Genomic DNA, 15,720 nt, shown 5'->3' on the forward strand with positions numbered 1-15,720 from the left:
AATACTAAGTACCGTAAGAGGGATTGCTCCGTTAGGTTTAGAAGTGGCAATGCGAGGGTCTGCTGCATCTAGTAGTACTTTGCCTCCAACCTTAAGTTGATTTGGTGCGACGTTGAGATCGTCATGTCTTGGGTTTGGTTTATCGTGTGTCCTTGGTTTATGTGCTCACCATTCATCTAGTTCCTCGATTTGTAGCCTTCGTTCTTCATAGATAGGTCCTTTGTTGTTGCTTGAACATGGCTCATGTAGGTTCTTTGAACTTATTTCCTGCAAAGTTGGTTGCACCATATGGTCAGTTTTAGTAGAATGATTTATACAATCACCTTCAAGTTTTGATGTGTTACTCGTATTACGAGCTTGAAGGGTGATTGTTTAGTCTCTCACACAAAGTGTGAGTTTACTTGTGCCAACGTTAATTATTGTTTTGGCAGTTGCTAAAAAGGGCCTCCCTAAAATTAAAGAAATGTTACTACCCTCCTCTATGTCTAGAACAACGAAATCAACTGGGAATATAAATTTGTCAATTTTAACCAGTACATCTTCAATAATCCCCCTAGGAAGTCTGATTGTTTTATCGGCTAATTGAATACTCATCCTAGTTTGTTTGGGTTTCCTAAGACCTAGTTGCTTAAACATTTTGTAAGGAATAACATTGATACTAGCCTCTAAATCAGCCAAAACATTATTAACATCTAGGCTACCAATTAGACAGGGAATCGTAAAACTCCCTGGATCTTTTAATTTGTTGGCCAGCTTATTCTATAGTATGGCTGAGCAAACCGCATTTAGCTCTACATGCAATGTCTCATCCAACTTCCACTTATTTTTAAAAAGTTCCTTTAGGAATTTGACTACGTTTGGCATCTGCGGAAGAGTTTTAATAAACGGTAAGTTAATATGTAACTTCTTTAATAATTTAAGGAATTTACCGAATTGTTCGTCTATGCAGTCTTTCTTTATCACATTGGGGTATGGCACACGAGGTTTGTACTCTTTACTTACTGGTTTCTGGTCATTGTGGTCCACCTCACCTTTTCCTTTACTTACCACAGTTTATTGCCTCGGTTCTGGTTCAGCTGCAACTAACCCTTCCTCATCTTGAATGGTAATTGCATTGAGTTGCTCCTTTGGGTTAGGTTCAGTGTTACTTGGCAAGCTACCTTGTGGTCGTTCAGATATCAATTTAGCGAGCTGACCTATCTGAGTTTCGAGCCCTTGGATTGACGCTTGTTGATTTTTAAGTGCTATCTCGGTATTCTGAAAACAAGTTTCTGACACCAAGATGAATTTTGTTAGTATCTTCTCAAGGTTCGGCTTTTTCTCTTGTTGGTAAGGTGGTTGTTAAAAGCCTAGAGTTGATGGTCTCTGATTCCCTTGGCCTCCCCATGAGAAATTTGGGTGGTTCCTCCAACCTGCATTGTAAGTATTACTATAAGGATTATTTTGAGATCGAGGATTATTACCCATGTAATTTATCTGCTCGTTCTCTATGTTGTGGCCATAGGGTGGGTATTCTGAATTGCTTGATCCACCTCCACTTGCTTCGCACTACATTACTGGGTAAACCTGTGAAGAACCAAGAAAACCGTCAATTTTTCTATTCAAAAGTTCTACCTGATTAGAGAGCATGGTGACCGAATCGACGTTAAAAACGTCGGCTGTTTTTGTTGGCTTTGTCCTCATGACTTGCCACTGATAATTACTCAGTGACATCTCTTCTACAAATTCATAAGCATCCTCAAGTGTCTTATTATTGATAGTTCCACCAGCGGCTGCGTCGATCATCTGTCGAGTCGAAGAATTTAGGCCATTGTGAAACGTTTGAACCTGTAGCCAGAGTGGTAACACATGGTGAGGGCACCTTCTCAATAGATCCTTGTATCTCTTCCATGCATCGTAGAGTGTTTCTAAATCCATCTGCACAAAAGAGGAGATATCATTACATAATTTGGCTGTTTTAGTTGTCAAAAAATATTTTAATAAAAAATTTTCGGTCATTTTTTCCCAAGTAGTGATTGACCCTCATGGTAATGAGTTCATACATTGTTTAGCCTTATTCCTTAATGAAAACAGAAACAACCGAAGGCGAATGGCATCATCATAAATGCCTTTGATTTTAAAAGTGTCGTAAAACTCTAAGAAATTTGCTAGGTGAGCATTGGGATCCTCGTCCTACAAACCATCAAACTGAACAAATTACTGTATCATTTGAATTGTATTAGGTTTCAGTTTAAAATTATTTGCAGCAACAACAGGCCTAACTATACTTGACTCAGTTCCTGTTAAAGAAGGTTTAGCATAATCATACATAGTACGTGGAGCAGGATTCTGATTAGCAGCAATTGCAAGAGGTAGTGGATTTTCTTAGTTTTCAGACATCTCCTCGGTTGTGGTTGAAGTATCGTCCTCTTGCTCTTCCTCTTTGTATCACAAGCTTCGCCTTATTTCTCTTCGGTTTCTGCGAACTGTGCGATCGATCTCACTATGAAACAGTAATGGTCCCGACGGGTTTCTTCTAGTCATACACTATAAAAACTTATCAAGAACGAATAAAAGAAAAATTAGAAAATAAAATAAAAATTTAAATTGCAAATAAAATAGAATGGCTAAAGTAATGAGAATCGAGTGTTCCTATTATCCTAGTCCTCGGCAACGGCGCCAAAAACTTGGTACGTGATATTCGCGACAGGTTTTAAAAATTTATAATTAATTGTTCTTGAAACTAACTATTATCACAATGAAGGCAAGTGTACATATCGAACAGTAGTATAGCTTTAGTAAGACCGGATTGTCGAACCCAAAGGAACCAAGAGTACTAGTAATTACTTTCTTTTTTATTATCTAGCCTAAAAATTAAGGGATTTGTTTATCTGAACTAATTAAATAAACTAAGAAAGCACAGAGAGAAATTGAGGAAAAGCTTTTGGGAAAATTCGATTGATTAAGACAATACCCACGGAAAAATCCACCTGGACTTCACTTGTTATTTGACTCTGAATCAGACGATTTATTCATTTGACTTGACCCGTAAAAATCCCTAAGTTATATTATTATCTCTCAAGACTAATAACGTCTAACCCTAGATTGATTAATTGAAATCTCTTTCTAATTAACGTCCTAGTGTTGCATTAACTTGATCTATGGATCCCCTTATTAGGTTTCACCCTAATCTGGCAAAATCTTGTCACCCTATCTCTAGGCGTGCAATCAACTCCACTTAATTACGAAAAATTTACTCTTAGATAGGGTCTATTCCTCCTCTGAATAAGAGCATTAACTTGAATCAATATCCTGTAATATTAAAACAAGAATTAAGAACACATAATTAAGAACAAGTCAAATATTTATCATACAATTTAGATAATAATAACAAGATCTGCCTTAGGTTTCATTCCCCTTAGGTATTTAGGGGGTTCAGTTCATACTTACGAAAGAAAACATCTCACAAGTTTAAAGATAACAAAACATAAAGAAAACCCAAAACTACAAATGGAAATTGAAGGGAAATCTTCAGTTTTGACGATGAATCCAGCTTCTGAGATGGATCAATCAGCTTCCCTTAAGTAACCTACTCGCGTGTCTGTTCTAAGTGCCTCCTCCGGTGTTTAAATAGGCTTTAGAATGCCTAAGAGCCCTCAAAAGTAGCCTTTTCAGAATAGGGCTATGCTTGGGCTCAGCAGGGACACTCCCATGTGCGATTACTCCAGCCTGTGGTCAAGGCTGTTGAATAGGCACGAGCATGTAGTCTACCCGTATAAGTCGTGCTTCGATCCTGCCAAATAGACACGGCCGTGTGACACCCGTGTGAAGAAGTCCAGGCCGTGTTGATTTCCCATGTGGGTCTATTTTCTCCGTTTTCAACCCGTTTCTCGCTCTTTGTACTCTCCTATGCTCACCTAAGTGTAAAACATGAAATTAAAGGATTAGGAGCATCGAATTCACCAAATCTAAGGAGAAACCATCCATAAATGGGCTATGTATAAATTATGGTTTATCACTTGTCTTTCTATGATCATCACATGATCAAACTTTACGTTTTAATCCATTATTGTTCTTTTTCATAACTATTCAATAGATCACATAATCATTTATGTTTATATAACCAAACACATAATTCATTAAAACATTAATAGACATAATAAATGTACTACGAACTTACCAAAACACAATAGCTATGAACACTTCAATGACAAGTACTCAATGACTTTTGCTTTCCCACAATTATCAACCGACCGATCCATTACTCAATCCAAATATAATAATTTTATTTAATTAACCAATTCAAATATCATAAAAAATTAAATTCACATATTTGAACCTTAATCATCATTTTACACTTTTCCTTAAAATTTTTACCTTTTAATCAAATTAACCCTTAAACCCGAGACATTCAATTCAATCACTATTTAACCCAAATAAGGCCAGCCGAATCTTCTATAATTCTCATATTGCCCATATTTAACTATCACTTCAATTCAATCACTATTTAACTTTGCTATTTTCACAACTTAATTCTTAAGCTTTAAAATTAACTAAAATAACTTTACAAAATAACCCTATTTAACTATCAAGCTTATAAATCTGTCATCAAACTTCAAAAACATCACAAATTCATCAGTGGAATAATTCAAAACATTTAACATTTCTACGAATTAGTCTCCAGGTTAGCTAGATTGAGCTACAACGAACTCAAAAACATAAAAATCACTAAAAACGGATGAAAACACATACCATGCACTTGGAATTAGCTTGGCCGAACCTTAAGGAACTCAATAATGCTATTTTTTTTTTAAAAAAATCAATGGTGGTGGTGAAATAAAGATGATAACATGTTTTATCATCTTTTGTTTTTTATTTATTTACTAATTTACCATTTTAACCTTTGTTAATTAATCAAATTTCATATAAAACTATCACCTAACTATCAACTATAAAGTAAATTGGTAGATTTACCATATAAAGCCCTTAATTCATGATTTTATAACTATTTAATATAATTAAACTTATAGTAATTAACTTTTGCAGCATTTACGATTTAATCATTTTTACTAAATTAACTATCTAAACATTAAGATTTTCTAACCAAATTTTACTATGAGAACTATGGATATTAAATAAATAATAAAATACTGACTCATTAGTTGAAATCGTGGTCTTGAAACCACTATTTCTGACACCATTGAAAATGGGTTGTTACAACTCCCCCATAAAAGAATTTTCATCTTCAAAAATCTTACTAGAGAAGAGGTTCGGGTATTGAAATTTCATAGTCTCTTTGGGTTCCTAGGTGGCTTCCTCAATACCGTACACTGCTAGAGAACTTTCACTACAGATATCCATTTATTTCAAAGTTCTTTAACTTTTTGAGCCAGAATCTTAACTAATTCTTCGCTGTAGGTCATATCAGGTTGTAACTCTATTTCAACCAAAGAAATCATATGAGGAAGATCTGATCTATATCGTCTCAACATCGATACATGAAAAACATTATGAATCTTTTCGATATCTTCCGGTAAAGCCAAACTATATGCTATGAGACATATTCTTTCAATAACTTCATACAGACCAATAAACCTTAGATGGAGTTTTCCTTTTTGGCCAAAACAAAGAAATTTCTTTCAGGGTGATACTTTCAGGAATACTCTTTCATTGACCTGAAACTCAATATCTTTTCTGTTTAAATCAGCATATGATTTCTAGTGATCTGAAGAAGCTTTCAAACAATCTCGGATAACCCTGACTTTATCTTCAGTCTCGCGGATTAAATCTATACCAGAAATCTTTCTATCACTCAACTCAGTCTAGTACAACGGAGTTCTGAATTTCCAACCATATAAAGCTTCATACAGTTACATCTTAATGCTCGACTGGTAACTATTGTTATAAGCCTCGTGTAACTTACCCCAAAACCTAGAGTGAGTCTTAAGTCGCGGTGTAAAATAATCGATAATGAAACACCGTGTAATCTGACTATCTTAGCAACATACAATTCTTCCAATTTCTCAAGCAAGTAATTTGTATGTATTGGTATAAAATGTGCACACTTGGTTAATTGATTGACTATAACTCATATTGCGTTTCTCTTTCGCGGTGTTAATGGTAACCTTAATACGAAGTCAATGGTAACATGCTCCCATTTCCACTCGAGAATCATAATAGGCTGTAACAATCTAGATGGAACCTGATGCTCGACTTTTACCTATTGACACACAAGGAACTTCGGTACAAATTCAAAGATCTTGTGTTTAATTCCCAGGCACCAATATATCTGTTTCAAGTCACAATACATTTTCGACTACCCAGATGTAACGAATAAACACGATTGTGAGCTTCATTTAAAACGTTCTGATTCAATTGCAAATCATCAAGTACACACAACCTGTTACGGAAATATAAACTACTATTTGGACCAATATTAAAATCAGATATCTGACCTTTTTTAACCATTTTCTTTTAACCAACAAATTCAGATCATCAAACTATAATCTCAAACTTTCTGTAAAAACAAAGGCTTAGCCTTTAATTCAGTTAAAATAGAACCGTCACGTTCCAACTTAATATGAGTATTCATCAATCAAAAAGTAAAAAGGTATTTTTGACTTAAAGCAACGACAACGACTTTTGCTTTACCCGAATGATAATCTATTACCAGATCATAGTCTTTTAGTAATTCAAGCCATCTCTGTTGGCACAGATTTAATTCTTTTTGTGTCATCAGGTATTTCAAACTCTTATAATCAGTATAAACATGAAATTTCTCGTTGTACAGATAGTGGCGCCAAATTTTCAATGCAAAAACAACTGCAGCTAAATCAAGATCATGTGTCGGGAAATTTTTTTTGTGAGTTTTAAGCTATTGAGAAGCATACACAATAACCTTGCCTTCCTATATCAAAACACAGCCCAAAACGTTCAAGGAAGCATCACTGTAAACAATGAGTTCTTTCCTAGGTTCAAGTTGTGTCAACACCGATGCCTCTATCAACATACTTTTTAACTTATCAAAACTTTACTGGCATTTATCAGATCGCACAAAGCCAACATCTTTTCGTAACAATTTTGTCATAGGTAAAGCTATTATCAAAAAATTCTTAACGTATCATCAATAATATCCAACTAATCCCAGGAAACTACTGTAATACCCCTAAACCGTATCTATCGTCGGAACAAGGTTACAGAGCATTACCAGAGTTTTCAAATCAAACGAACCTAAATTTTGAACTTTTTAAAACATATCAATAAACATATTAAAATTAATCCAAAACATATATATTGTCTCTTATACGAGCCCTCAAGGCACTAAATATGCGTTAGAAACAATTTGGGTCCAAATCAAAAACTCAGAGAATTTTTCAAAAAACATTGAAAATTTTCAACACTATAGGGATCACACGGCCAAGAGGCACGCCCGTGTCTCAGGCCGTGTGGGCATTTGAAATAGGAACACAATGCAATGTCCCAACCCGTGTCTATGCCTGTGTAACTCACTGACTTGGGTCACACGGCCAAGCCACACGCCCGTATGCCAGGCTGTGTACCCTTCGAAATAAAACCTCACACGCTAGTGTTCCAAGCCGTGTAATAGCTTGAATTGCAACCCTTTGAAAGCTACAGGGGACACAAGGTCGTATATCCTGACACACAACTAAGACACACGCCCATGTCTTTACCCGTGTGGATGAAAATGGGCTCTTTTACAAGCCATTTTTCTCACCTAACTAGGCATATACCTACAACCAAAGATGCACATATATAAAAGCCATAACAAGGCTCCAAAATTAACCATATTCTAGCTATATACATATGGTATAATCACATACAACCAATATGCCCTTAGGCACCTCAAATGACAACATTAAAACATATATAAACATGTATTCTATTTGGAAAAATAATCAAATAACTACTAAGCATATTTGCATCAATTCATGCCATTTATTTTACTTACTAAAACATACCAAAACTTCTCAATTGGTACCAAATATGCCATTCTAAACTAGCACCAAAACACCATATAAATCATACATACTAAAGTACCAATTCACCACAATTTCATCATATCACAAAACATGTTTAACTATCATTTTACCTTTCACTATTCAAACACAAAACAAGCCACATATCAACCATGTCAAGGCTACTTATATACATACCAAAATATGCCAAAAAACAAGCCAAATCAAATGGCCATATCTGTAACACCCCAAACCCGGCCTAGATATTATGGTCAAATTTGGAGATGTCAAACGAAATGGGTTTTAAAAACGAAGTTGTCATGTCAGAGCATTTTCATTTTATAATTTCCACGTTTAATCGAAAACGACATTTAATTAGTTCTTTCATCAAAACTTAATACAGCACAAGCTTATCAAACTAATAGTTTTGAAACCCGACTTGAAATTTTAGGAAAATCCCGTTTGTGCATTAAATCCTTTTCTGTAAGCAATTTATCAAGCATGCAAAATAATGAGCGTTCAAATCAAAAATTAAGTTAAAAAACAATAGTCCAAAGAGTCCCTAAAATTTACAACTCTCAAAATAGTCCAAATTTTAAAATAACCACAATACCAAGTTTTAGCAGTTTACGATAAAGTGGCCACCCTGAGCCTCTGCTGCATCGATCCGCCTAACTCTATGGATTACCTGTACAGAATAAACAGAAAAGAGTGAGTTTACGTAAACTTAGTGTGTAACCCCATAGAATTAAGCATGCAAACAACCGTACAATTAGAATCGGTCAAATACAGATTTAGGCTTAAGCTTATTACAGATACAGCTACAGATATGCATATCAGAATCAGAAATCAAAATCCTAACCCCATCCTCTACACACCATCTCCGACCATCCCTACACACCATATGGGGTTTAAAGCACCCACCCAGCCCTACACACCATATAGTACCGTTGTGGCACATAACAGATATAATGCAGCCATGCTGCCAGATAATAGGCAGAAACTGCCTTTCAGAACTCTTTCTCTATACGAATCATCTCACCCCAATAATAGTAATAGAAACAGAACATACATACAGAATTACAGATAGCACATGCTTAACATGCTTATAATAACAAATAGCAGATACACATGGATAGACATGCTCAGAACAGTACAAAAGTCTAATAGAACACATAGTTTTAGGGTTTAGTAAGCCTTTACCAACCCTACGGAAGGTCCACAGTCAATTAGGCCGACCCATGCGACCACTATGAAAAATTTTAGTATAATGGGCCCACATGCTCGTGTGGCTTGCCCATGTGGCCCATACGCCCAGATTGGCCTTGCCCATGTGGATTACATGGTCTGCCCCAATTACAACTCTCTCGTGTGGTGTGCCTGTGTGGGCTCACATGCCCGTGTGGCCTACATGCCCAATTTGGCCTAGCCCGTGTGGCTCACACGGCCACACTCTGGCCATCACACAGGAGTGTCTTGCCTACGGCATGGCCTTCGTCAGTCATACAGCCATGTCGTCACACATAGCCTACCACACGACCTGCCACACGGCCATGTGGCATCGACAAATCACAATTTCAGATTTTCTCGAATCCCATTTTTCTACGTTTTGGGTACACACCTGATACTGTTTCGCAGCGAAGACATTCCCGAGCCTCTTGAAACCTAAAATTGACCAATTAAACCCCAATTAATTACTTGAAGACAATATTAAATCAAACCATGCCGTAATGGACAACCCGTAAATCATCTAAAATCTTTACCTTAGAATGCTTAACAACGATTCCACACAATCAAAGCGCCGATTGGGAATCTCCAACCCCTTGACCTTCTTCTAAACATAAAAATTCATGGAAACTTGATAGTAGGTAGGAGACAAAAATAAAATTGGCAACAGAAAGGAAAAGAGAAAATAGCAAGGGAGGAGGAAGAGTATGTCAGTTTTTCTGAAGAGGATTTTTGGGGAAACAGATTTACTCAAATCTCACTACCTACACTATCATAACCACCCACTATCAGAATTTTAACTTCACCAAAACTCTGCCCCATAATTGATAAAAAATAAATGCTCATGCTTGTGCAAGGATTTGAACAAAGGACCTCTACATAAACACAGACTTCCTTACCAATTGAACCACCAGGCTCATTCTGATATGGAATTACTGACAATTAAATATAAGCCCACTGAACAAAGATAGGGCTTAAATTAGAAAAATACCAAAATTTTGCAAATGTGAGGCTTGAACTCAAGACTTCTCAGGCACACCCAGAACACTTAACCACTGAAGCAGATACATAGTTGTGACAAAATTTTATAGAAGCAGACATAAGAAATTTGGGGCGTTACAACTCTGCCCCCTAAAAGAAATTTCAACCTCAAAATTTACCTAATTAGAATAGTTGAGGATACTGCTAAAGCATCGAGTCCTCAGGTTCTCGCGTGGCCTCCTCAGTGCCATGATTCTGCCACAAAACCTTCACTAATAGAATGGACTTTTTTCGTAGAACCTTAACATCTCGATCTAGGATCTAAACTGGCTCCTCCTCAAAGGTCAAATCTGGCCTAACCTCGATCTCCTCAACTAAGACAACATGGGAAGGATTAGAACGGGGCCGCCTCAACATCGAGACGTAAAACACATCATGAATATAGTCTAATTTAGGGGGTAACTACAACTGATAGGCAACTAGTCCCACATGTTTTAGAATCCGATACGGCCTAATAAATCTAGGGCTTAGCTTACCCTTATGACCGAACCTCAATATCTTCTTCCATGGAGAAACCTTAAGAAACACGAAGTCTCCCACAGAATACTCAATCTTACGCCTCTTCAGATCTGCATACGATTTCTATCTCTTAGAAGCTACTTTCAGACGATCCTAAATCAGTTTTACCTTATCCTTAGTCTCGGAAACCAATTCAGGACCCAAAACTCAAACTTCAACCAACTCAGTCTAACACAGCGGGGTACGACACTTACAACCATACAGAGCCTCGTAAGGTGCCATCTGAATGCTAGACTAGAAACTGTTATTGTAGGCAAACTCAACTAACGACAAATAATCCTCCCAACTACCTCAAAAGTCGATCACACAACTCCGAAGCATATCCTCTAGTATCTGAATCACCCTCTCGAATTGACCATCGGTCTGAGGATAAAACACAGTACTAAAGTCCAATCTCGACCCCAAAGCTTCATGCAACTTCTTTCAGAACTGAGACGTAAAACGAGGATCTCTATCAGAACTAATTGACACCGAAACCCCATGCAGTCTAGCGATCTCGAAGATATACAGCTTCGCCAACTTTTGAAGAGAAAAGTCCATCCGAACCGGAATGAAGTGAGCAGGCTTGGCCAATCTATCCATGATGACCCAAACAGAATCTTTCTTTGTGGGTGTCAAGGGCAACCCACTAACGAAATCTATCGTCACACATTCTCATTTCCATAAGGGAATCTTGATTGGCATGTCACACATGGGTAAGTTTTTGAACATGAAGCCTAGCTCAAAATAATGGTAGAAATAGCTAGATCGGTTGATGACAACTTCAAAAATGCAAAGAACATTAAAAACGGGGCTAGGATGCACTTACTATCAAGCTTGGAAAATGAAGAAACCTTAGCTATGCAGAGCTTCAAAGTTTCGGCCCTAGCTTGAAGAAGATGAGCAAATTTTGCTTCATTTTTCCCTTTTTAATCTTTTAATTACTAAATGACCAAAATGTCCTTTTTACTAAACTTTCAATTTTTATCCATGCATGCCCATTTCTATCCATAAAAATAGAAATTGGGCAAATTGCTATTTAAGGACCTCTAATTAATAATCCATGGCAATTTCATACTTAAAGCTTCTAGAACTCACATTTTGCAACTTTTGCAATTTATTCCTAGAAGTTAAATTGGACACTTATTCACAAAATTTCTTCATGAAACTGTTACACAATCATGCAAACATGCCATAGACTTCAAAATATTTATAAAATAATTATTTCTACTTTGAATTTGTGGTCTCAAAACTACTATTCCAACTAGACCCTAATTCGGGATGTTTACAACTCTCCCTCCTTAGGGATTTTCGTCCTTGAAAATCTTACCGATAAAAAGGTTTGGGTATTGGTTTCTCATGTTTTCCTTAATCTCCCACGTAGCCTCTTCAACCCCATGTCTTTGCTATAATACTTTCACAATGGAAATGCTTTTGTTTCTCAATTGTTTGACTTCCGAGCCAAAATCTTAACCGGTTCTTCACCATAAGTCATATCCAGTCGAATCTCAACCTCTGTTGGTGAAATCACATTAGAAGGATCAGATCGGTATCAGTGCAACATAGACACATGGTACACATCATGAATTCTTTCCAACTTAGACGACAAAGCTAACTAATATGCTACCAGCCTTATCATTTCAGTAATTTCATACGGTCCAATAAAACGCGGACTCAACTTGCCCTTCCTGCCAAATCTGAGAACTTTCTTCCACGAAGATACTTTCAGGAATACTTTATCACCGACCTGAAACTTAATCTCTTTCCATTTCAAATCCGCATAGGATTTCTATCTATCCGAAGCTGCTTTCAGACAATCACGAATTACCTTCACTTTTACTTTGATTTCCTTAACCAAATAAACTCCATGAATCTGACTCTCTCTGATTTCGGTCTAATACAAAGGCGTTCGACACTTACATCCATACAATGCCTCATAAGGTGCCATTTTCAAACTCGACTGAAAACTGTTGTTGTAGGCAAATTCTACCAACGGTACATACTTTTCCCAACTGCCTTGGAACTCAAGAGTACAAAACTACAGCATATCTTCAAGAATTTGAATTACCCGCTCCGACTAGCTGTTAGTTTACGGATGGAAAGCAATACTAAAATTCAGCTTTGTACCTAAAGCCTCTTGCAACTTTTTCCAAAACTGTGAAGTGATCCTCGGATCCCTATCCGATATAATCAACAAAGACACTCCATGTAATTTCACAATTTCAGAAATATATAACTTGGCTAGCTTGTCAAGTGAGTAGTCAGTACGTATTGGTATAAAGTGAGCCAACTTTTTCTATCGATCTACAACAACCCATGCAGCATCTTTCTTTCTCGATGTCAAAGGCAAACCCATCACAAAATCCATAGTAATACGGTCCCACTTCCACTCAGGGACCATCATAGGTTGCAGTAAATCGAAAGGTACTTGGTGTTCAGCTTTTACTTGCTGACAAATCAAAATTTAGAAACAAACTCTGAAATGTCTCTTTTCATTCTAACCACCAATACATTTTCTTCAAGTCATTATACATTTTCGCACTACTCGGATGAATAGACAAACTACTACTATGTGCCTCACACAAAATCTTCTGAATCAATTCGGTATCTTTAGGAACATAGATCCTATCTCGGAACATCAAACACCCATTCGAACTAATCCAAAAATCTGATTCCATACCTGATTCACATTGGACACTTTTTGCTTGCAAATCACTGTCACTTTTCTATGCTTCATAAATCTCTTGGAGAAACATCGGTCTAGCTCTTAACTCGGCTAGAATCGACCCATCATCTGATAAGGCCAACTGAGTGTTCATAACCCACAAAGCAAATAACGACTTCCTACTCAAACCATCGGCGACCATATTCGCCTTTCTCGGGTGGTAGTCAATCACTAACTCGTAACCTTTTAACAATTCCAACCATCTCCTTTGTCGTAGGTTCAAATCCTTTTGAGTCATCAAATACTTTAGACTTTTATGATCAGTGAATACTCGACATTTCTCGCCATACAAATGATGTCTCCAAATCTTCAACGCAAACACAATGGCGGCTAGCTCCAAATCATGTGTCGTATAATTTTTTTCATGTGGTTTCAGCTGGCTCGAGGCATAAGCTATCGTTTTGCCTTCTTGCATAAGTACACAACCCAATCCATTCAAAGATGCATCACTATAAACCACAAATTTTTTTCCTAGTTCAGGTTGTACTAAAACTAGAGCCTCAGTCAACAATACCTTTAGTTTCTCAAAACTCTGTTGGCATGTTTATGTCCATTCGAACTTGAGATCTTTCTGTAACAACCTCGTCATCGGAGTAGCAATCATGGAAAATCATTTAACAAACTATCTATAATAGCTGGCTAAGCCTAGAAAGCTTCTAACCTCTGACACATTCTTCGATGGTTTCCATTCAACAATAGCCGAAATCTTACTCGGGTCAACTCTAATACCATCACCCGAAATAATGTGCCCTAAAAATCTGACTTCTCGAAGCCAAAATTCACTTTTACTAAACTTAGCATACAACTGCTTGTCTCTCAAAGTTTGTAAAACCGTTCTCAAGTGCTCAGCATGCTCAGTCTCATCATGAGAATAAATCAATATATCATATATAAAAATAACAACAAATTTATCCAAGTACAGTCTGAAAATTTGGTTAATTAAATCCATAAATATAGCGGGAGCATTCGTTAAACCAAATGGCATAACCAGAAATTCATAGTGACCATCCCTCATTCGGAAAGCAGTTGTCGGCACATTCGAGTCTTTAACTCTCAACTAGTAGTAACCGGACCTCAAGTCAGTCTTGGAAAATACTGTGGCTCCCTTCAATTGGTCAAACAAGTCATCGATTCTTGGCAAGGAATACTTGTTCTTTATGGTTACCCTATTGAGCTGTCGGTAGTCTATATACAGTCTTATTGACCATCATTCTTCTTCACAAATAGCATCGGTGTGCCCCATGGAGAATAACTAGGTCTCGCAAAACCTTTATCCGTTAATTCTTGCAAATGAACTTTCAACTCCTTTAACTCCGTCGGAGCCATCCTATACGGAAAAATTAAAATATGCGCAGTACCAAGAATTAACTCAATACCAAACTCAACTTCCCTAAAAGGAGGTAATCCGGACAATTCATCTGGAAACACATCCTGATACTCACATACTATCAGCACTGGTTCAATTTTCAACTCAAATTCTTTTTTATTCAACACAAAGGTAAGATAAGCTTCACAACCCTTTCTTATACATTTCTGAGAAGTCTTGGAAGAAATCACTACAGGCAAGCTATCTAATTCATCTGATTCAGTCCGAAGAATATTATCACTTTCACATTTCAATTCAATGATTTTCCTTCCACAATTTACTACTACATTATACATGGTCAACCAATCCATACCAAGTATTATATCAAATTCATCAAACGTCAAAAGCTTAAGATTAGCTGGAAAACAATGACCTCTAATCATTAAAGGGCAATTTTTATATACTTTTTCAACTAACACATACTTGCCTAGAGGGTTGGACACTCTTATCACAAATTTTATAGACTCAATAGGCATATTCATGCTAGACACCAATTTCACACAAACATACGAATGGATAGATCCCGGATCAATCAAAGCAACAACAGAAGTATTATAAAGAGAAAAAGTACCCATAATCACATCAAGAGATGAAGCCTCTCCGCGAGCGCGAATGGCATAAGTCTTCACAGGTGCTCTACCCTCGGTTCTCATCGCTGGATCCCTAGGTGCACTCTTGCTACTCGTTCCATTTCCCAAATTTTTCTGTAGCCTCCCTCTAGAAGCTATATTACCAAATCTCACACTCTGAAATTTCTTTTTCTCAACCATCTCAGGATGATCCTTGATAAAATAATCATGTGATCCGCACTTGAAACATGCCCGCTTATTCATCCAGCACTCACTAGGGTGACATCTGCCACAATATTGACACTCGAATCTATTAGGTCAAGCGTTACCCACACTCGC

The 15,720-nt window shown here is 37.0% G+C and overlaps 1 non-coding gene across 1 annotated transcript; it reads left to right on the forward strand.

Moving 5' to 3' along the window:
* Positions 1-1,843: 1,843 nt before the first annotated feature.
* On the forward strand, positions 1,844-1,948 carry LOC121230033 (small nucleolar RNA R71). The gene has a single exon (XR_005927985.1). It is a non-coding gene; the product is annotated as a small nucleolar RNA R71 (small nucleolar RNA).
* The last annotated feature ends 13,772 nt before the right edge of the window (positions 1,949-15,720 follow it).

Source organism: Gossypium hirsutum, chromosome A05 (assembly GCF_007990345.1).
Source record: "Gossypium hirsutum isolate 1008001.06 chromosome A05, Gossypium_hirsutum_v2.1, whole genome shotgun sequence".
Lineage (NCBI taxonomy): Eukaryota > Viridiplantae > Streptophyta > Magnoliopsida > Malvales > Malvaceae > Gossypium > Gossypium hirsutum.